Genomic DNA, 23,972 nt, shown 5'->3' on the forward strand with positions numbered 1-23,972 from the left:
GTGAAAAATTCTTGTTGGTTCTTTTGCATTTGGAGGACCGCTTTTTTAACATCAAAACCTTGGTCATTTGATTGATTGTATGGAGGTTGATTTTGATAACTTTGGTTTTGATTGTAAAAGGGTCTTTGAGCTTGGTTTCTCATTGGAGGTGGGGTGTATGTTTGTTGAGGGTTTTGAACATTTTGGCTTTTGTATGAGAGGTTGGTGTAGAATTTGGTGTTTTCATTGTAATAGTTGGAATAAGGGGTACCACTCTTGTATGCTTGGAAAGCATTCACTTGTTCCCCTACATTCACTTTGGTCATGTCCCAAAGTTCCACAACTCTCACATACTCCACTTGGAATTGATGATGATGCTACCATAGCATTAACATGTTGCTTGGGTGATTTGGAGGCCTCTTCAAGTTTAACCATGGCTTTCTCAAACTTCAAATTAATGGTGTCAATGTGAGCACTAAGTTGAGCACCCAATTGAGTAATGGAGTCCACCTCATGCTTTCCTCCTCTAGTAGCCTTCCGAGGTCTACCATATTGTGAGTTATGGACCGCCATTTCTTCAATCTTGTTCCATGTTTGATTGTCATCAACTTCGGTGAACATACCATTTGACCCCATATTGAGAATGTTTCGGGAGTCTTCATATAGACCATTCCAAAATTGTTGTACAAGGAACCACTCGCTAAGTCCATGGTGTGGACAACATCGGCAAGTATCCTTGAATCTCTCCCATGCTTCATAAAAATATTCCTCATCCCTTTGTTTGAACCCGGTGATTTGGGCTCTCAACATGTTAGTCTTTTCCGGAGGATAGAATTTCTTGTAGAAAGCAAGTGCCAATTTCTTCCAAGAGTCAATACCAAGAGTAGCCTTATCTAGGCTCTTCAACTATTGTTTCGCGGAACCAATCAAAGAAAAAGGAAATAAGAACCATCGAATTTTGTCTTGAGTAACTCCGGTTTGAGAAATCGCATCACAATAGTCACAAAAAGTCTCCATATGAGAATGAGGGTCTTCACTAGGCATCCCCCCAAATTGACTTCTCTCAACTAGTTGTATAAATGCGGATTTTGCAATGAAATTACCGGTTAGATGTTGTGGGGGTAGGAGTACCATTTGGTAGGTTCTCCTCAGTTGGTACGGAATGTGATGAAAATTTAGGCATTGTGGGTTGATTTTGTGGTTGGTTTTGTGTTGGGTTATCTTCTCCTTCTCTTGCAAAAGGGTTGGTAAACTCAATATTATTTGGTTGAATGTCCACAATATCACAAATACCTCTCAAAGTATTTCTAGCAAGTCTTATGTTGTTGGTCAAAGTTCTTTCAATTTCAAGATCAATGGGTAACAAGATACCTTGTGATCTCCTAGACATGCAAAATATCAAACAACTCGAAAATAATTGGAATAAACCTTGAGGAGTTTAACTTCCCCAAGGTAAAGAAAGACACAACTAAAAACAATTTAAAGAAAATCAAATCAAGTTAACACCGTCCCCGGCAACGGCGCCATTTTTGGTTCGTCGGTTTTGTTACTCGTCGTCAAAAGTACCCTTGACCAAAAAAATTTTTATAACTTCACAAACTACTCTTAGTAAAGAGGCAAGTAAAGGTCGGATCCCAAGGGACGGGTATTGATGTAGGATTTTCAATTGCAAATGGTTATGTCTAGGGGTGTCACAATTTGGGTTGAGGTAGGAAATCAACTAAACTAATCAACAATGTAAATAAAGTGATGAAAATAAGCAAGATGATTAAAAGGAGATGTAAATAATTGATTAAAAGCACTAGGGTGTCATGGGTTCATAGGGGATTCATGGGATTTGATCATACAAACATATTTTCTACTAGATGCAAGCACTTATTATTGTGATGGGATCGAGTTAGTGTATATCTTACAATCCTTAAGAAGGTTTGGGTTCCGGACCCGAATCAATTAGATTGTACAACACCTACAAATCGACTTAATCCTTCCTATCCAACTATATGCATGGTCTAATGAGACTCGAGTTGGTTTATGTCTTACAAGTCTCATTGAAAAGGTAAGTGATGGGTAAAAAATGCAAGGATTCATAGGCTCGCATTTCATCAAACATAACATGTGCCTACGTTGGAATTACAACAAGCAAGCAAATTAATTATGAAAACATATTAGATTAAGCATGAATCAATCTCCATGTTGGTTTCCCCTAATTCCCCATTAACCCTAGTTATGGAAAATACTTACTCATTATCAAGTTTAACATGCTAACAAGGTTGTCAATCATACTAGCAAGGCAAAACATGATGAACAAATGAAAATGATTAACAATAATTAAAAAGGATTAAGAGAGAATTATACCTATGAAGATGATTCCAAATAATGAAGTAAAGAATAATAGAAGTACTTGATGATTGATGGAAGGTTGTCAATCCTCCAAATAAACCCAAATAGTCTTCTAATTACCCAAAATAAATGATGAACAATAGAGAAATTAAGGAAAGATTAAGGAATAAGATTTTTATTAAGTCTAAATTAAGAGTTGATTATAAGATTAAGAGAGTATTAAGATAACACTAATATTGGATTAAGACTTGATGATAATCTAGGTAGTACAAAGGGGTATTTATAATAAAGATTAGGTACAAAGATTAGGGTTACTAAGGGCTTAAATGACTATTAAGACCCTTAAGAAAAGTTGAGGAAGTGGTCCTCTCCAAGGAGATGCGCATCTCCGTTTTGCTAGTCCCGCGAAGATATGCTCGTTCTGAGCGTCTAGGAAGGTGGCATGGTGGAGTCTGTCAGGAGATCCGAGCGGATCATGGGAGAGACGCTCGGATTGCTTGGCTTCAAGACGAGTGTCTTGGCATCGGGACGCTCGGATTGCTGGGCAGGGAGACGCTTGGATTGGTTGCAATCCGCTCGGATTGTGAGACAGGCACTTCTCTTTTCTTCTTTCCTCAACAATCCGCGGGGATCTTGTTGAGGATGCAAGGATCCTTTCATCATTGCCCAATCTACTTTATTATCTACATAGGCCTTCTAGTATTGTCTTTCCTTTGATGCTTGGTCATTGAATGCGATCAATTTAACTTCATTTCGCCATGAAAATGCAAGGTTGCACTCCTCTCCTACCAAGGAAACAAAACCTCAAAGAATATGCAAAATGGGAAATTAAAGATAGTAAATGACCCAATTATGCACTATAAAGCATAGGAACGAGGCTAATTCGGGGACTAAATGTGCTCAAATATGAGTCACATCATCCATAGTATACATCGTGATCTGTGGGTGCCCACTTGGGTGATGATGTTGTCATTATTCCTTGAGAGTAATGAGTGAGTAGGGTCGTGTCCATGAGATAGTATAAGTGTTGTGGTTACCGACCTGACTATTGTGGTTGTTGATGATGGTATGGTGATACCGTCGCCGGGTATGGGGAGATGATAGAATGGTTTCGAAAAGAATTATGAAATAGTATGTTTGTGTCGGTAGTGTGTCTCGGATGTTCTATCTTAATTGTGTAATGATGATTGCCATAGGGCCAAGAGTTATGCTTAAATTCGATTATTTAATGGCGTGTTAGTCACCATCGGAGTCTATTAGCATTTATGTGATGAAATAGGGAAGTTTGGAATCGAGTTGAGAATGAAAACATTCTGCCCCAGGTGACACTAAACCGAGAGCACCATGCACTCAACCGAGTGGTCGCCTACTCGGCCGAATGCCCTCCTACACTCGACCGAATGGTCTGCCTTGACCCTTGTTTTGTTGATATTTGACCAAATATTGAGCGTGTACCCCCATTTCGCGGTTATATTGGTTGACTTGTGCTTGGATGACCATGATTGACCTTACATGTGTGATATTTGTGAATTATTTACGTTTGATTATATGTTGTGGCATTTTGCAAGCAAGTGGAAATTGTTAATTCGACATGAATGGATTGATGACCAAAAATGATGTGATAATCTTGTTTGATGTATGTTAATCGACGTAATTTTACTTGGTTGTGTAAAAGTAAGAGGAAATATGCAAATTATGTGTTGCATAGTGATCATTTGCATGATTGTGTATTGTGGCCTTGTTGGAGCTTGTGTCCTCCACAAATTAGAGTGATAACATTTATAAATCTCTTATAGGGTCACAAGGATATACTTCGTATTTTATCAGTTGATTAACGATTACTTAATAACGGTTGGCTTGCTAGAAAGTTTGATGTTATTATCATACTGATGGCGGTGATCAACTGGTCCCTAAAAGTCACACCTATAGGATGTCTTTGAGAGATGTGATTGTATGAAAATATAATCACATTGATGCCTGACTAAAAGGTTAGTCCATGTATTTGACTAAACAGTTAGTCAATGTGTTGATGAGACGATTATTTAATTTAATTAAATAACAATAGCTGAGACGAATTAACTGTCAATTCAAAAATTGAATATAATATGTTATATTTAATAAATGTATATAATGTTAGCTTAAACGAATTAAGATGTTAATTAGTAATTAAATGTAACCAGTTATATTTAATTAGCAAATTATAAATATGCGATATTTATAGTTAAAGTATATATTATACGATATTGTCATAATAAATTATTGCAGACCGTCATTAATAAATCGACTGCAAGCTGTTGTGTGTAGACTTATTAATACGGAATAAATTAAACGACAATTTATAAATTATTCACTTTTTATACATTTTGAGGATTACCAAAATAAGAAGATTTTCTCCTCATTTTGGTAGTTGAAAAAAACCGAAAATAAGGAGATTATTCTCCTCATTATTTCGGTGGATTTGGCCGAAAATTAGGAGAAAAATATCTCCCCTTTACTTCTCTTATTTTTGGTTATAATAAGAGAGTGGGAGATCATATTTGTAACCTAATTTTTAACATAGCACACTCTCATCAAAAACAAAAACACAAAACCCTTAATTAATTAAGAGGATTTGGGGATCGATTCTAGCAAGAACAAAGGCATATCTCATATCATCTTGGGTGCAACGATTAGGCGAATATCATTGCGATATTGTTCTTAGGCCGATTTTGCTTGGACCGAAGGTTGATTCTTCATCCCTATTCTATTTTGTTTATGTAAATTCTTTTATGACTAGTATTCATAATAATAATTTCGTTATAATCCTTATAATGTTAATGGAAGTATACCGATATTTCTCACAAGTGGAATCAGAGCCAAGGCCACGAAATTATTTTTAATGATTTTCATATTTGAATTTAAACAAAATTTGAAAAGAAAAAAAAAACATTTTGGCAGATTTTTTTTTTTTAGCCGTGAATTTTTTTTAATTTTGCCGATTTGATTTTCTTTTTGTTTGATGATTTGTTCCATTTTGATTCATTCATTTTGTTGTTTTAATAAGTTAAAATGATTATATGATGAATTTGTAGATGTTTGATTTAATGAGGATTAAATTAAAATGTAAATGGAAATCATCTTGTATGATGGTGTTAAATTTGTTTTGCTATATAGTTTTTGGCATAAATGGTTTTAAATCGTTGTTTAGAATCATGTTTCATTAATTTATATGTTGATGATTATGCCAATCTTGTTCTAATAGCAACTATAAACGAATTTGTTCATCTAATTTTTTTAGGGCATAATGCCGAGTGACAAAAGAAAAAAAAGTTTCTGTTTTTTCGGTTTTGTGATTATGCCGAGATGAAAATTTTTTGTTTTTTTTTCATTTTTTGGGCTGTTATAGCAGCGACCAGAAATTTTAAAAAAAAAAAAATTTGTTTTGTTTCGGTTTTTACAGAAAAACCGTGATTTATAAAAAAAAAAAAAATTCTTTTGTTTTTTTTTGGCACTATGCCTTGAGCTAAGAAAAAAACAGGGGCTGTTTTTTTTTTATTTTGGTATATGCCGAGAGAATTTTTTTTTTTTTTCGTTTTGTGCAAATGCCGAGAGCCTTATAAAAATAAAAAGAATTTTGTTTTATTTTGGCCTAGATTGATTATACATTAAATTTACAATGTATGATAAATTATTGTGAAGCGGTTCACAAATCATAGATACCTAATTATTTTAAAGAGGTTTAAAATAATGTGTGATTAATTCATATTATAGGTTAATGTGAATTAAGATTGAAATTAATGTGAGTAATTGTGGAATTGTCACTTAATTTGATCAATTAAATAGGTGGTTTGGATAAATTAATCTACATAGTTAAGGAATTATGTCTTGCATGTTTAATTTATTAGTTGATGCATTTTTTTTAGTTGAATGAATCGTTGAATGGATTTATTTACGTATTTTTGCAATCGGTTGTAATTTGTAATACCTAGTGTGGCCTTAGTTAAATTATGTTTTCGTAATGATGGAAACATAATTTTTAATGTAATTTGAGATCTCGTATCTCCGTTTTATTTTCTTTAATTATTACAGTTTTGAAATTAAAATGTAAATAGGTTTATTATGTAATTTTAAATTGTAAGTTTGAGAAGACTAAAGATGGAGATTGGATTGCTCACTCCCGCTACATGGACCAAGATGGAACATCAAGACAAGCTTCTCGGGTCCAAGGATGGATTCCAAAATTGTATTTAATGTTCATTTTGGTAGATAGGCCACACTAGAACTTTATTTTTGTTTTACGTTTTACCGTTCTTATTACTTTTCATTCACATGATAATTAGTGCATCATATTCCGCCTAAACCAAACAACCTACTAAAATGGATGAAAATTGACTCATATAGATTGAATGTTAGTTTTCACGGACATACAGATGTCACATATTTATTAAGCCATCACCTTAGTTTATTCATTCACGCATGCTAGATATTAGTTCACTTAAAATGAATAAAGTTGATGGGATCTTCCTCTAAAACGGAAATTGAGACTAGTCTTTATAAGGGCAAATAACTATGAATCCCTTCTTCGTCGCTAGGCATATAGGACCTTACTCTCCATATGATCCCTTCTACGTTGGGTAAGTAGTTTGTGTTGACTTAGTTTACCTCAACATTATGATCCGAAGAGTTTCTCGTGATTATGATGGACTAAAGATAGAATTTACAGAAATTTATCGACCAAGAATTCTAATAGTAGAATTAGCCAAAAGGTTGGCTTATCAATTTACAGATAATTGAGTCTTGGAATCATTTATATAATTCTTGAGGGAGGTCAATTGTATAAATGCTTGAGTTTTCGCTTATAACAGTTTTGCATTAAGACTTAAAATCATAACGATGCATATGCTTATTATTTATATTCTTCTTTTCGCAGTGTAGAATACGTTTATTTTGATAATACTGTTACAACAAATGGCTGGAAATAACGAAATCCCAATGGCAAGTGCCACACTTGGACGCGAGTCCTGGCTTAAAGTTTTCATGGACAACATGAATCAGTTCACACGACTGAAGAATGATGGGTCCAACTTTGCGGACTGGGAGGCAGCACTACGGAATGCTGCCATTGCTGACGGTAAGCTCAGGTACTTAACTGAGCCAATACCGGTAAACCCAGGCCCCAATGCAGGAGTTAACGAGTCACTTGCTTATAGTGACTTCGTCATGGAAGCGGGTGCGATAAAGAACGTACTCATCTTTGCAATGGAAACCAATTTGCATAGAAACTTCATTGCCCAAGGTGCAAACAAGATTTTCACCATGCTCACTAACGAGTTCTCAAAAGCACCGAGAATCGTTACTTATGAGCATACCTGTCGCTTCTTTGATGCGAAACTCCAAAAGGGCCAACCGGTTAGCCCACACATTCTCAACATGATTGAGAATGTCGAGAAATTGGAGGCACTTGATTGCAAAATCAGTGAGAGCATAGTCATTGACCGTATGCTTCATTCACTTCATGATGGTTTTGCCCTCTTTAGGGCAAATTACTACATGAATGACATGAAGAAAAGTCCTCATGAGCTACACTCACTTCTCGTACAGACCGAGAAGGATATGAAATTGAGTGGGAGCATGAAGCTCCCGACGAACTAACTGTAGGTAAGCCAAAGTTTAAAAAGCCAGGAAACGGTAATAGTGGGCCTGGTGAGACTAGTGGCTCACAAGGCAAGGCAAAGAGCAAGGGCGGTGACATTGAGTGCCACCATTGTCACAAGACTGGACATTGGAGGAGGAACTGTCCTGTGTACCGTGAGGACATAAAAGCAGGCCACGTCGTTCCTGTTGGTATGTCATCTTATATTCATATGATTGAGATTAACCATGCAAGTTTCGGAACTTGGGTACTTGATACTGGTTGTGGTTCTCATCTGTGTAATCATTTGCAGGGCCTAAAAAACATCACACCTCTCGGAAAGGGTGATGTGGACCTGCGAGTCGGGAATGGAGCTAGAGTTGCTGCAGTCTCGAAGAAAACATACGTAATCCAACTCCCTAGTGGTTTTGAGTTGTTTTTATGTAACTGTTACTATGTACCCAGTTTATCTAAGAACATTATTTCTGGTTCCGTACTCGATAAAGATAGTTTTGCATTTTCAATAAATGATAATAGCTGTATTTTCTCTTTTAATGAAATGATTTATGGCAAAGCAGTTTCCATGAATGGAATTTACATCTTAGATCAAACTACAGACATATTACACGTGAATAATAAGAAATTAAAGGTTGGTGACAAAGATCAAACCTATCTATGGCATTGTCGAATGGGACACATAAATGAAAAACGTGTAAAGAAACTCGGCGATAATGGGACTATTCCCGCATTCGATTTTTCTACATTTGGCACGTGTGACTCATGTCTCATTGGCAAAATGACTCGAATTTCCTTCAAAGGTGTTGGAATGCGCGCAAGTGACCTATTAGGACTCATACATACTGACGTATGTGGACCTATGTCAATTACCGCTAGAGATGGCTATAAATATTTTATCACTTTCACGGACGATTTGAGTAGATACGGATATGTCTACTTAATAAAGCATAAAAGTGAGTCCTTTGAGAAATTCAAGGAATACCAGAATAAGGTTGAGAACCAACTGGGTAGAAAGGTTAAAGCACTCCGTTCAGATCGGGGTGGCGAATATCTTTCAAATGAGTTTGATCAACACCTTAAAGACTGTGGAATCGTTTTGCTGTTAACTCTACCTGGAACACCTCAATTAAATGGTGTGTCCGAACGGAGAAATCGAACTTTACTTGATATGGTTCGATCCATGATGAGTCACACGGTAGTACCTGATTCATTATGGGGGTTTTGCTCTTTTGTCAGCTGCTCTTATACTTAACCGAAGTCCGACTAAAGCTGTCGACAAGACTCCATATGAAATATGGAGGGGAACGGTCCCCAACTTGTCCTTTATTCGGGTTTGGGGCTGCGAGGCTTATGTCAAGTGGAGACACGAGGATAAGCTCGGCCCGCGATCGGTCAAGATATACTTTATTGGTTATCCAAAAGGAATGTTTGGTCATTACTTCTATTCGCCTACCGAACATCGAGTTTTTGTTGCGGCTAGTGCGACGTTCTTACAGAAAGAATTTCTCGAGAACAAGACAAGTGATAGAATTTTCGAGCTGTCGGAGATTCCAGAACCAACAACCGAGGAACAGATGGAGGAAGTTGTTCCTCCAACTGATGATACGGTTAATATTCCTCAGGAACCCAGGAGGTCGGGTAGAGTCTCTAATCCTCCGGACAGATACATTGGTATGGTCGAGGATAATGACGTTTTACTTCTAGAGAGTAATGAACCCACTACCTATAAAGGTGCAATGACCAGTTCCGACTCAATGCTATGGCTTGAAGCCATGCAATCCGAGATGGACTCCATGTATGAGAATGACGTATGGGATCTAGTTGATTTTCCTAAAAAGGTAAAACCTCTACAGTGCAAATGGCTTTACAAAATAAAGCATTCTGTAGACGAGCAACCAAATACCTATAAGGCACGACTAGTGGCAAAAGGTTTCACACAAGTGCACGGATTGCATTATGATGAAATTTTTGCACCTGTAGTCATGCTACGTTCCATTCGGATAATCTTAGCGATTGCCGCTTTTCATGACTATGAAATTTGGCAAATGGATGTGAAAACCGCCTTCTTAAACGGTTATTTGGAGGAAGAGTTGTACATGGTACAACCCGAAGGTTTCATAGATCCTGAAAATCCTAAGAAAGTGTGCAAGCTTAAGCGTTCCATTTATGGACTTAAGCAAGCTTCTCGGAGTTGGAATCATCGTTTCGACCAGGTGATAAAAGAGTATGGTTTTACTCGATCGGTCGAGGAACCATGCTTATATATCAAGTCGAGTGGGAGCAAGATTGTTTTCTTGATATTGTATGTCGATGACATACTCTTGATTGGGAATGGCATTCCTCTTTTATCTTCGGTTAAAGGATGGTTGAAGAACCATTTCCAGATGAAAGATCTGGGTGAGGCACAACGCATATTGGGAATCCATATCTATCGAGATAGATCACGACGGACGTTATCACTGAGTCAGGAGTCTTATTTGGATAAGATTCTTGAAAGGTTCAGCAAGACCAACTCCAAGAAGGGGAACCTTCCAATGACGTCTGGGATGCAGTTGAGCAAGTCTCAGTCACCCACGACGCCTGAAGGGATTGAGCGCATGAGTCGTGTTCCTTATGCATCAGCTATAGGATCAATCATGTATGCCATGATATGCACACGTCCAGACGTGGCATATGCATTGAGTATGACGAGTCGGTACCAAAAGAATCCAGGTGAAACACACTGGATAGCTTTTAAAAACATCCTTAAGTACCTACGGAGGACTAAGGATAGGGTATTGACTTATGGAGGAGATACTAAGCTATGCGCAATCGGTTACGCAGATGCTAGCTTCCAAACGGATCGAGACGATTCAAAATCTCAGTCCGGGTTCGTCTTCACTCTTAATGGTGTTGCGGTCAGCTGGAAGAGTTCCAAACAGAGTGTTGTAGCAGATTCTTTCACTGAATCCGAGTACTATGCCGCTTCGGAAGCAGCAAAGGAAGCTATATGGATGCGTCAATTCTTACAAGGACTTACGATAGTTCCTAGTTCGAATGACCCAATCACCATCTATTGTGACAATAGAGGTGCCATCTTCCAGGCTAAGGAGCCTATGTCTATCAACAAGTCTAGACATGTACATCGGAAAGCTCACCTGATCCGTGATTATGTGGAGCAAGAGGAGATAGTGATTGACAAGATAGCTTCGGATGATAACATCGCGGACCCTCTCACTAAATCGTTAAATTATGATAAGCATGAAGGGCACGTTATTTCCATGGGAATTAAACGTGTTCCTGAGTTGTAGTAGTTGATTATGGATTTGATACATTATCTTTTTCATATACTATTTATAACTTCATCGTTTTAATATAATATTTTGTTTTTCATGTGGATTGTACTGACAACATTGAACGCCACAAAGTGAACTGAATTACATTATATTTTTTTTGGTCCGTAATCGCCCATATGAGCTGATAACTCTGGCTATTATATTGTGCAGTCGATTGATGGTGGGTTCAACGAGCCTTAAGTCAATCAGTTGGCTGATCGATCACAAATACGGGTTATAACGATACCTCGTAGGACAAGTTTTGTGACAACGTAATGGAGTCCGAAATGTTTAAAAACATTCGATGCCATGTCGTGGATTGGACGTCCATTGTGTTCCTAGAGTCGATTGTTTTGACTATCGACTGTCTCTTGAGATTAAGGCAGTTTTTGGGTGACTTTGGTTTCTTTCTCATGGTCTGCCGTAACAGGAGACTAAGTAGATTTTTTCTTGGTCATTTCATACTGTGCTTACATCTGCAGGATTCGAGTTGAAGAAAATATCCAACCTTTATCAGGTTTAGTTATTTCTCAGGGCCACTCGAGGAGTTGTTACTGAAATGCATGGCCATGCTCGAATGATAATTCGTTTATCAGTTAAGTTACTCTCTAGTCGAGGAAACCACTCTTGATATTTATCACTTGTAAAATACGACCTTTGTGAATACGGATTTTGCAAATTGTTTTACATTGAGTGGGAAAAATTTTAGGATATGAGAATCGGTTATCGCACATACACTTGTGAGGACAAGTGAGAGTTTGTTGGAGCTTGTGTCCTCCACAAATTAGTGTGATAACATTTATAAATCTCTTATAGGTTCACAAGGGTATACTTCGTATTTTATCAGTTGATTAACGATTACTTAATAACGGTTGGCTTGCTAGAAAGTTTGACGTTATTATCATACTGATGGTGGTGATCAACTGGTCCCTAAAAGTCACACCTAAAGGATGTGTTTGAGAGATGTGATTGTATGAAAATATAATCACATTGATGCCTGACTAAAAGGTTAGTCCATGTATTTGACTAAACAGTTAGTCAATGTGTTGATGAGACGATTATTTAATTTAATTAAATAACAATAGCTGAGACGAATTAACTGTCAATTCGTAAATTGAATATAATATGTTATATTTAATAAATGTATATAATGTTAGCTTAAACGAATTAAGATGTTAATTAGTAATTAAATGTAACCAGTTATATTTAATTAGCAAATTATAAATATGCGATATTTATAGTTAAAGTATATATTATACGATATTGTCATAATAAATTATTGCAGATCGTCATTAATAAATCGACTGCAAGCTGTTGTGTGTAGACTTATTAATACGGAATAAATTAAATGACAATTTATAAATTATTCACTTTTTATACATTTTGAGGATTACCAAAATAAGAATATTTTCTCCTCATTTTTGTAGTTGAAAAAAACCGAAAATAAGGAGATTATTCTCCTCATTATTTCGGTGGATTCGGCCGAAAATTAGGAGAAAAATATCTCTCCTTTACTTCTCTTATTTTCGGTTATAATAAGAGAGTGGGAGATCAAATTTCTAACCTAATTTTTAACCTAGCACACTCTCATCAAAAACAAAAACACAAAACCCTAAATTAATTAAGAGGATTAGGGGATCGATTCTAGCAAGAACAAAGGCATATCTCATATCATCTTGGGTGCAACGATTAGGCGAATATCATTGCGATATTGTTCTTAGGCCGATTTTGCTAGGACCGAAGGTTGATTCTTCATCCCTATTCTATTTTGTTTATGTAAATTCTTTTATGACTAGTATTCATAATAATAATTTCGTTATAATCCTTATAATGTTAATGGAATTATACCGATATTTCCCACAGGCCTTCCATATGAGCGGAAGTATTGATGATGGATAGGAATAGATATGAAAACACATGTGTGATCATGTGGTGGATTTGACGCGGTACATGCGTGGCATGGCATGGTATGTGGAAATGGAACTATTGTTCATGGTTGAGTCACATTATGAGTAATTTTGACATTGATTAATTGTTGCATGAAGTCTGCATATTCGTGATTAATGTGCATACATGTTAATGTATGAGATTTGATGTGATATAGATACGTAATAATAATCGAGTTATACCCGCGATAGATACGTATACATATAGCCAACATGAAATGGGAGTTATTTATGGGATTAGAGTTTCGAACCGTGGGTTAGACCTTGCTCTTAGACGTTTGGGAGGCTTTTAGAGTCTGATTATGACAATGGCATAAGACGATATGTGATTTGATTACGGATTTGTAATGAGTAAGAGAGAGTGTTGAACCTAGAACAAGGTCATTTGTAGAATTCGATAATGAACATATGAGAGCACATTATGAGGTTTGACAGTTGAACTTCGGGACGAATTTCTCATTTACGAGTAGTGGATGTAATAATTCGGAAATTAAGGAAAGATAAAGTACGGAATGAGAGGAAGTAATGAGAATTGAGCAAAGAACTTTGAGATAAGTACGATAGACATGTATGGTTAATAAGAGTGACAATGAAAATAAGAACCTTGACGGAATTTATGATAGAGTAAAATGGCGAGAGAGTACATGAGAACCGGTAATGAGACTTGAGAGAAAATTGAGGAATAATTATGAAAAGAGAGAGTGAGACGAACTTCGGGGACGAAGTTCATTTTAAGGGGGGAAGATTGTAATACCAGGATATTGTGTGACCCTAAAAGGAACTTTGGGATGCGTGAGAGGACCTTAGACTAGACTAGAGGTGACTCGGGAGTGAGGTATAACTATAAAGTGGACCGAGTATAACCTATACTAGACTTAGTGGAGTTGTTATAATGTCCGCCTATAGAAGGGTCGTCTTAAAACTGTCATAAATTGAGATATAGACGTGTTATTGATGTGATTCCAATTGGAGGTGATAGCTTGTTCTCTTACGATTCCAACGGTAGGTCACGCGCCCAAAATGACAAAGAAATGAGTGAGATATGACTGTTTTACGAAAACTGGTCATTGATGAGAACTGTGTCGCACTCGACCGAGCGGACTCGGAACTCGATCGAATGTGTGACACACGACCGAGTGGACTCGCCACTCGGCCGAGTGGCACTGAATCAGAACACGGGATAAGGAAATCTTATCCCCTTATCCTCATTCATTCTATCTTCTTCCTTCTCACTCCATATGCTCTCTTTTTTCTTTAAAACCCACACAAACACTCTTACATGGGATTCAAGCTTACTTTCATGGATTGTTCATCCTCTTTCCTTCCTCCCTCAACATTTGTAAGTTAAGATCTACCCTTGTTTAATTAGTTTAAACCCTAACTTTTGGGGATTTTCTGTTGAGTGATTAATTAGTAATTAGTATATGTAATATGGGTAATTAGTGTGTACTAATAAGGGGTTTTTTAGTTTATAATAATGTAGGATGTATTTGTGATGGTATTACATGATTTATATAGGATTATGACGGTCTTGCGAGATGGAATCGTAGGGGATTCGAGTAGCTCATGAAGAATGCTAAAAGGTAGGTTTATCCTACTCGGTTTAAATATTTTTATGTGCATAGTGTTGAGAAATGTGTCCTCAACAATAGTGCGATCACATGATTTAAATATCATTATTAAATCTCATTTTAAAGAATACAATTGGGAAGTAATTTTGTTACTGTCAACTGGTCAACATATATCGGTAATGATTGGCTGACTAGAGTTTGACATTACTGTCGTGTGACGGTGGTGATCAGTTGACCCCCTAGGTCATACCTAAAGGGCAATACGCTTAATTGATTATTTAATCAATCATATAATGTTGCGAGTTGATTAAATTATTTGAAAATTGACGGACAATTTTGGAAGTAAAATTTACGTATCAAATTGAAATGTGATTAAATGAGATACGGTCTGAGTAATCGAATTGTATCATTACTCGGATGAAATTATTGTTTAAAGAAACAATTGGATTTGAATGAATTATTATAAATACAATCTGTTGTGATTTATAAATGGTAAAATATTTTGGCACAGGTAATTATGAAATTACTAAGTCAATTTTTGTATATGACGTATTTTTGATAATACGTTGAATTTTTAATGTGTTAAAAATTACATAACAAATATATGTAACATGTGACATGTAACATATAGACAATTGACAAAAATAATATGGACTTCATATTATGTAAAAATGCCGAAATAATGGAGGAGGATTAGGCTTAAATTGTGTTTATATTTTAAATAGAAAACATAATGATTAAAAGCTAATAGTAGCCATGCAACCCTATTTATCTTGTGAAGACAAATATGGGCATGCATTGGCTCCCTAAAAGCCCCTCCCACCACCGGTTTTCCTAGTGCCTTTTAGAGAGTTTTCTTCTCTAAAATTATTCATTCATTCAATTATTATTTTTCTAGTGTAAGAAACAAATATTTACTCTCTATTTTCAATGCTAAATTAGAGAGATAAAATACTCCCAAAATTCCTTCTCCTCTACACGGTTTTAGGAGCTTAAAACCAAAATAATTTTGGTTCAATTTTCACTACATTAATATTATTCTAGTACTTATAATATTAATTAGATTAAGTGTTAAGCCTTGGGTATAAAGCTTGGGGAGAGATCTTGCACTTAGATCTTGTTCATCCATAAAGGAAAAGCTCAAGAACAAGAAGAGAAAGGTGATCTCTCTTGTGCCCTAATAGCCGAAATCTACTATGTAAGGACATGATTTCTCCTCTATTTATATTATTGTTTGCATGCATAAGATCCGTCTTAATTTTATGACAAATTAGTTTAGACATATATGAGTATGTTTTATGTATATGAATCTACATTTCCTTCCGAGTTATATGAATAACAAATAAAACTTGTAAAATTTGTGTTATTATGATATATCACGAAATTAATCCATGCATGTTAATTTTTCTGGTCCTAAAATGTTTTAGGATATTTTGGTTAATTTTTCGGATTTTATTGTTCATAATTTACTATAATGGCATTTAAATGTGATTTTATGAGTAAAAATGTCATTTTTGGTCTAAAAATAGCTATACTTCGAATTTTCACTTGGTTTTTGGATATGTTGTTACATATATTATTTTGCGATAACCTGTAAATTTTCATAATTTTTGGACTTGTTATGCTCGAAAAATGAATTTTTCATTATTAAATTAGGATTTAAGTGAAAAATAGGTTAATATGAGTTAAATTTCGAATCTGGTCATAGAAAATTAATATGTTGTCACATGCAATTTTACAAGATGTGTGTAAAATAATTGGCCATAAAGAAGTCCTTTTGCATGATTTATGAATTTTTGAAGAAAAATAGCATAAATAGTGACATTATTAGTGAAAAATTAATAAAACATAATCTATGACTTAGGAAAAACGTCTAATGTTGCATTTTATTATATTTTTCAGATCTAAAATTAAAAAGTTAATGAAAATAATTTTTCCATGTTTTTTATGATTATTTTATTAAATATCGATAAACCGCAACATTGTTTTTCCGGAAAATTTTCGAAATTTTTAACCTAAGATTTTGAACATTATGAGTGTCATGGAATTTTCCAGAATGTTCATGAATTTAAATTTCAAATTTTGAATTTATTTGAAATTATTGGATTTATTTGAAGTTTAATAGCTTATTTTGTAATTTTTGGTCCATTTATGAACAATTTTATAAATAAAGGTTAATTATGGTCAAATTATTAGTGAAGACTATATTTTGAGTCCTAAGAGGTTAGGGTAATTAACTTATGCATAAATATGAGTTTATGTATTTTTGTGATTATAAAATGTTGAAATCACGCAAATCCGTAAAAACCGAGTAATATACGATATTGGCTAATTAAAAGGCGATTTAGCATAAAAATTGAGCATGTTCATACATATTATAATGCTGCATTTTTCTTTATGATTGTCATAATTTTAATTTATGTAATTTTGAATTATGTAATTTTTACTTAGTATGGCCTTAGATTTTAATTGGTATTTCCCGAAATGTATGGGAATATCGATTCGGTTGTAATTTTTATTGTGATCTCGTATCACCGTTTTGTAATTTAATAGATTTATTTTATTTTAGTTACAAATGTATAATAGGAAATTATGTAATTTATTATGTAATTTTATTCATTCCGGAGTTTCCAAAAGACGGATTACTTCAAGAATGGCGATACATTAAGACGGTGTTACCTCGAGATGCGTGCCACAACCAAAGTTCAAGGGACCAATGGAGTTGGTTTCCGAATATGTAATAGATTAATAGTTTTTCTATTTTAGGAAAGGCCATACTAGGATTTATTTACTTTTATGCTTGCATTTTATTTTATGTCACATGCATCGCTAAATCGCCATAACTAAACATGCATTGTTATTTTATCGAGTTTATCGACCGTGTCAATTCGAATTATCGTAGTTCACCGCTTTAGTTCACTTAAAACGTGATAGATAATAAATTGACATGACCTCTCGCTAAAACAACTAATTGAGACATAGCCTTACCAAATAGTAGAAACCATGAAAACCTATTTCGCGAGGGAGTGCACTCGGCTACCCCGGGGTACAAACCTTGTTACGTAGGGGAAGTGGGTGATAAATGTCTAATCCACCGAATTCATGTTGATGAGGGTTTCATCGGCTACCCCGTGCCTAAATTAATATGGGTTTGGATAATGGACACATTTATTCGAAATTTGGATTGAACTCAACAAAAGTAATTGATAAGGGTTTCATCGGCTACCCCGTGCCCTTGTTGATGTGTTTTGGGCTATAGATAAATATTAGAGTAATTTTATCGACCAAGAGTTCTAAAAGTAGAATCGATTAAAAGGTTAATCCACCGAGTTATATTGATGAGGGTTTCATCGGCTACCCCGTGCCTAAGTTGATATGAATTTGGGTCTTGGAATCATTTATTATAGTTGGGTAGAGGTCACTATATAAATGTTCATATCTTGTTAAATTTGCAAGTATGATTTAAAAAGTCAAATGTTAATATTTCCTTTTCCTCCATGTTTGTAGTTTTTACAATGAATCCATCAAATGCTACCGCACCTATAACTATTGAGTCCTACCACAATGTTCTTGATGACGTTTGCTCCAACAACAAATTCGATACAACTAGAGAACTTCATTTCGGGATAGGTTCGGATGGGAACCTTAATTTCATCACCACTTCTAAACCACCCACTACTACTAAACCTCGTGTGAGTCCGTCTCAGGAAGACCACCTCATACGATCTATAGGATCTTTGTCTCTGGAAGATAAAGATGCCAAAGCTAGTGGGAGCTCTAGCAATCAAGTTCTTGCTTCAAAGGGCAAGAGGTTCAAGAAGAAAGGTAAGAAAATCAAAAACTTCAAGCAAGTTAATGATGAGTGCCATTATTGCTATGGCATGGGACATTGGCTTAGGAATTGTCCCATGTATTTGCGAAATATAAGGGAGGGACTCATTACTCCAAAAGGTACAATTCCTAAAGAAATTTATGTTATTGATATAAATTATACTTCCACTACGACATGGGTACTAGATACCGGTTGTGGTTCTCACCTTTGTAATCATTTACAGGGTTTAAGAGATGTGGAGAAGCTTAGCAAGGGAGATGTGGATCTACGCCTTGGAAATGGAGCTCGGGTAGCGGCCGAATCCAAGGGAACTTATGTTTTAGCTTTGCCAAATGGATTTGAGTTGTATTTGCATAATTGTTTTTATGTACCTACACTCTCTAAAAACATTATTTCAATCGCCATGCTAGACATGGATGGTTTTTGTTTTGTCATTAAGAACAATCGTTGCTCTATTTCTAGGAATGATTTGGTTATTGGCCAAGCTTCTTCCATTAATGGCATTTACATTTTAGAGACCTCAAATCCAACAAATGATATTTATAACATACAATCAAAGAAACTCAAATCAAGTGACCCAAGTGAAGCGTTCATTTGGCATTGTCGATTAGGTCACATAAACGAGAATCGCATCAAAAGATTAATTTCTACTAATGTGATTACACCATTTGATTATCAATCATTTGGTACATGCGAATATTGCCTACTTGGCAAAATGACTCGTAATCCTTTTAGTGGTAAAGGGACACGAGCTAGTGAGCTATTAGGACTCATACACACCGATGTATGCGGACCAATGAGTATCACCGCTCGTGGTAATTATGACTACTTTATAACCTTCACCGATGACTTAAGTAGATATGGGTATATCTATTTAATGAAACACAAGAGTGAAGCATTTGAGAAATTCAAGGAATTCCAAAACGAAGTAGAGAACCAATTGAACAAAAGGATTAAGGCACTACGATCCGATCGTGGTGGTGAATACCTTAGTCTTGAATTTGATTCACACTTGAAAGGTTGTGGCATTATATCACAACTTTCTCCACCCGGAACACCACAACTGAATGGTGTTGCCGAAAGGAGGAATCGAACCCTACTTGATATGGTTCGATCCATGATGAGTCAAATCGAGTTACCGAACTCGTTTTGGGGATTTGCAATCCAAACTGCAATTCTATCTTTAAATAACAGTCCCACTAAGGCCACCGAAAAGACTCCATTTGAGACATGGAAAGGAAGAGTTCCTAATCTATCCTATATGAAAATTTGGGGGTGTGATGCTTACGTCAAGGCTAAACCCGACAATAAGCTTGCCCCAAGATCCGAAAAATGCATCTTTGTAGGTTATCCTTTGACCTCTCGAGGTTACTACTTCTTCAAACCTCAAGAAAACAAAGTGTTTGTGTCTAGTGAGGCTGTCTTCTTAGAAAGTCAGAAATTTTGAACTTGACGAAGTTCAAGAGCCACAAACCGAGATAGAGACGCAAGAAGATGTTCCTTCGTCGTCTAACGCGGTTGCACCTCCTCCACTAAGAAGGACGGGCCGAATTATTCGCCATCCCGATCGATATGTGGGACTTATCGAAGAAGATGGAACGCTCGATGTGTTGCTTATGGAAAGTGACGAGCCCGCCACCTACAAGGCCGCAATCTCTAGTCCTAATTCCACCTTATGGCTTGAAGCCATGAAGTCCGAAATGGATTCTATGCTTGAAAACCAAGTTTGGGACTTGGTAGATTTGCCTAAAGGGGCAAGACCCCTCCAATGCAAATGGATATTCAAGGTCAAAAACGGCATAGAAGGACATGACGATGTCTACAAAGCTAGGCTAGTGGCAAAAGGATTTACCCAAGTCCAAGGTCTCCATTATGATGAGACCTTCGCCCCCGTAGCCATGCTAAGATCCATACGGATTTTGTTAGCGATCGCCGCATTTTATGATTATGAAATTTGGCAAATGGATGTCAAAACCGCTTTTCTAAATGGGCATTTAGAAGAGGAGGTGTACATGATACAACCCGAAGGTTTTGTTGATTCTAAAAATCCTAACAAAGTGTGCAAACTTAAGAGATCCATTTATGGTCTTAAGCAAGCATCTAGAAGTTGGAATCATCGATTCAATCATGTTATAAAAGAAAATGGTTTCACTCGAAATGTTGAGGAACCATGTTTATACATGAAATTCAGTGGGAGCAATGTTGTGTTCCTAATTTTGTATGTCGATGACATACTACTCATTGGAAATGATATTCCAATGTTGTCTTCAGTTAAGAAGTGGTTAGGTAACCACTTCCAAATGAAGGATTTAGGAGAGGCACAACGCATATTAGGTATCCGGATCTATAGAGATAGACCCAAGAGGATATTGGCACTAAGTCAAGAATCTTATGTTGATAAGATTCTTCGACGATTCAGCATGGACAAATCCAAAAGGGGTTTGGTACCTATGGTAACCGGAACGATATTGAGCCAGACTCAATGTCCCTCCGAACCCCATGATGTTGAACGCATGAAGTTGATCCCTTACGCTTCCGCTGTTGGATCAATCATGTATGCCATGATATGCACACGTCCTGATGTATCGTATGCCTTGAGTATGACGAGTAGATATCAAGGAAATCCAGGTGAGAGTCACTGGATTGCTGTCAAGAACATCCTTAAGTACTTGAGAAGAACTAAGGACTCTATCCTTGTGTTTGGAGGAGACACTGAGTTGCGTGTTACAGGATACACGGACTCAAGTTTTCAAACAGATAGAGATGACATAAAATCACAAGTTGGTTTTGTTTTCATGCTCAATGGTGGTGCCGTAAGCTGGAGAAGCTTCAAGGAAGGAAGTCAGAATCGCGGATTCGACAACGGAGGCTGAGTACATAGCAAAGCATCGAAGCTCGCCAAGGAAGCTATGTGGATCAAGCAATTCACGGAAGGTCTAAAAGTAGTACCTACCGCCGATGATCCCATCACTCTCTATTGTGATAATAGTTGGACGATCTTCCAAGCTAAGGAGCCAAAGTCTAGTAATAGATCTAGACATGTACTTAGAAAGTATCATGTAATAAGAGATTTCATTGAAAGAAAGGAAATTGCGATTTGTAAGGTTGGGACGGATGACAACATAGCCGATCCGCTCACCAAGCCTTTATCGCAGGCTAAGCATGATGGGCATGTTGCGTCCATGGGACTTAAACGTGTACCAAATTTTTGTTAGATTTTGAAATGAAATAAAAGTGTTGTTTTTGTTCATGTTCATAATCGCATTTGTCTTTTATCTTTAATTTATACTTTGTTACATCCAAACGGGTTGTAGAGACAATTGAACCCCGTTAAAGTGAACATGGATTAACATTGTTTTGCCCATAGTTACTTATATGAGGTGACGTCTCGAAGTGACTAGAGTGTGAGGCGATTGATGGCAAGTTCAAGTGCCATACAGTCATGTGAGATGACTAGTCGATCACATAGCATCATGTTAGGAACATTTTGTCGGGCCTAATGACCGCTTATAGAGTTCGGCAAATTTATATAGCCTGGTCGTGGCGAGAGCTACTATAGTGTTCTAATGAGTCGATTCTTTTGACTAGAGACTATTCGCCTAAGATGGCACGATTTGATTAACTTTGATTTGTGTTACTACGACCTTCGTAAATGGGGTCAAATGGGCATATTTTGGGTTATGATGGTGTGGCTAGTCGAAGGGAATGAGTGCGATAGGAATTGTCCACCCCTTGTCGGGTTATAACAATATCTCGGGGCCACTCGAGGAGCAATGAATCGAAATGCGTGGCCACGCTCGGAAAGTATCTATGATAGATAAGTCCGGTCAATCGTTATTCTCCGGATCGAGGAAACCACTCTCAATATGATCACTTGCAAGTACGACCTGAAAGACACCTTGCATTGAGTGGGAGATAGTAATAGGACAAGAGAATTGGTGACGCACACTTATCGAGGACAAGTGGGAGATTGTTGGGAAATGTGTCCTCAACAATAGTGCGATCACATGATTTAAATATCATTATTAAATCTCATTTTAAAGAATACAATTGGGAAGTAATTTTTTTATGTCAATGGTCAACATATATCGGTAATGATTGGTCGACTAGAGTTTGACATTACTGTCGTGTGACGGTGGTGATCAGTTGACCCCCTAGGTCATACCTAAAGGGCAATACGCTTAATTGATTATTTAATCAATCATATAATGTTGCGAGTTGATTAAATTATTTGAAAATTGACGGACAATTTTGGAAGTAAAATTTACGTATCAAATTGAAATGTGATTAAATGAGATACGGTCTGAGTAATCGAATTGTATCATTACTCGGATGAAATTATTGTTTAAAGAAACAATTGGATTTGAATGAATTATTATAAATACAATCTGTTGTGATTTATAAATGGTAAAATATTTTGGCACAGGTAATTATGAAATTAATAAGTCAATTTTTGTATATGACGTATTTTTGATAATACGTTGAATTTTTAATGTGTTAAAAATTACATAACAAATATATGTAACATGTGACATGTAACATATAGACAATTGACAAAAATAATATGGACTTCAAATTATGTAAAAATGCCGAAATAATGGATGAGGATTAGGCTTAAATTGTGTTTATATTTTAAATAGAAAACATAATGATTAAAAGCTAATAGTAGCCATGCAACCCTATTTATCTTGTGAAGACAAATATGGGCATGCATTGGCTCCCTAAAAGCCCCTCCCACCACCGGTTTTCCTAGTGCCTTTTAGAGAGTTTTCTTCTCTAAAATTATTCATTCATTCAATTATTATTTTTCTAGTGTAAGAAACAAATATTTACTCTCTACTTTCAATGCTAAATTAGAGAGATAAAATACTCCCAAAATTCCTTCTCCTCTACACGGTTTTAGGAGCTTAAAACCAAAATAATTTTGGTTCAATTTTCACTACATTAATATTATTCTAGTACTTATAATATTAATTAGATTAAGTGTTAAGCCTTGGGTATAAAGCTTGGGGAGAGATCTTGCACTTAGATCTTGTTCATCCATAAAGGAAAAGCTCAAGAACAAGAAGAGAAAGGTGATCTCTCTTGTGCCCTAATAGCCGAAATCTACATTTCCTTCACATAGTTGTGTGTCTTTCATCATCATTTTGAGTATGAGTCGATTTGATATTATTTTGATATTTTAGGAAGTTTTATCCATGATATGTTGGGATTGAGTTGATTATGAGTCATATAATTGATGTTGTGTTGCATTTCCCATGTATGGTCATTGTTGTGTTGTGTTGGAGATCATTGGTGGTTTTACTCGGTTATTGTGGAGACGCAAGGCGGTTGGGAGACCGTCTTACGATTAAGTCGCCT

The 23,972-nt window shown here is 36.1% G+C and overlaps 1 non-coding gene across 1 annotated transcript; it reads left to right on the plus strand.

The window, feature by feature from the left end:
* The first annotated feature begins 682 nt into the window (after positions 1-682).
* Positions 683-789, plus strand: LOC141654422 (small nucleolar RNA R71). Its single transcript, XR_012547983.1, has one exon. It is a non-coding gene; the product is annotated as a small nucleolar RNA R71 (small nucleolar RNA).
* The last annotated feature ends 23,183 nt before the right edge of the window (positions 790-23,972 follow it).

Source organism: Silene latifolia, chromosome 4 (assembly GCF_048544455.1).
Source record: "Silene latifolia isolate original U9 population chromosome 4, ASM4854445v1, whole genome shotgun sequence".
Classification (NCBI taxonomy): domain Eukaryota; kingdom Viridiplantae; phylum Streptophyta; class Magnoliopsida; order Caryophyllales; family Caryophyllaceae; genus Silene; species Silene latifolia.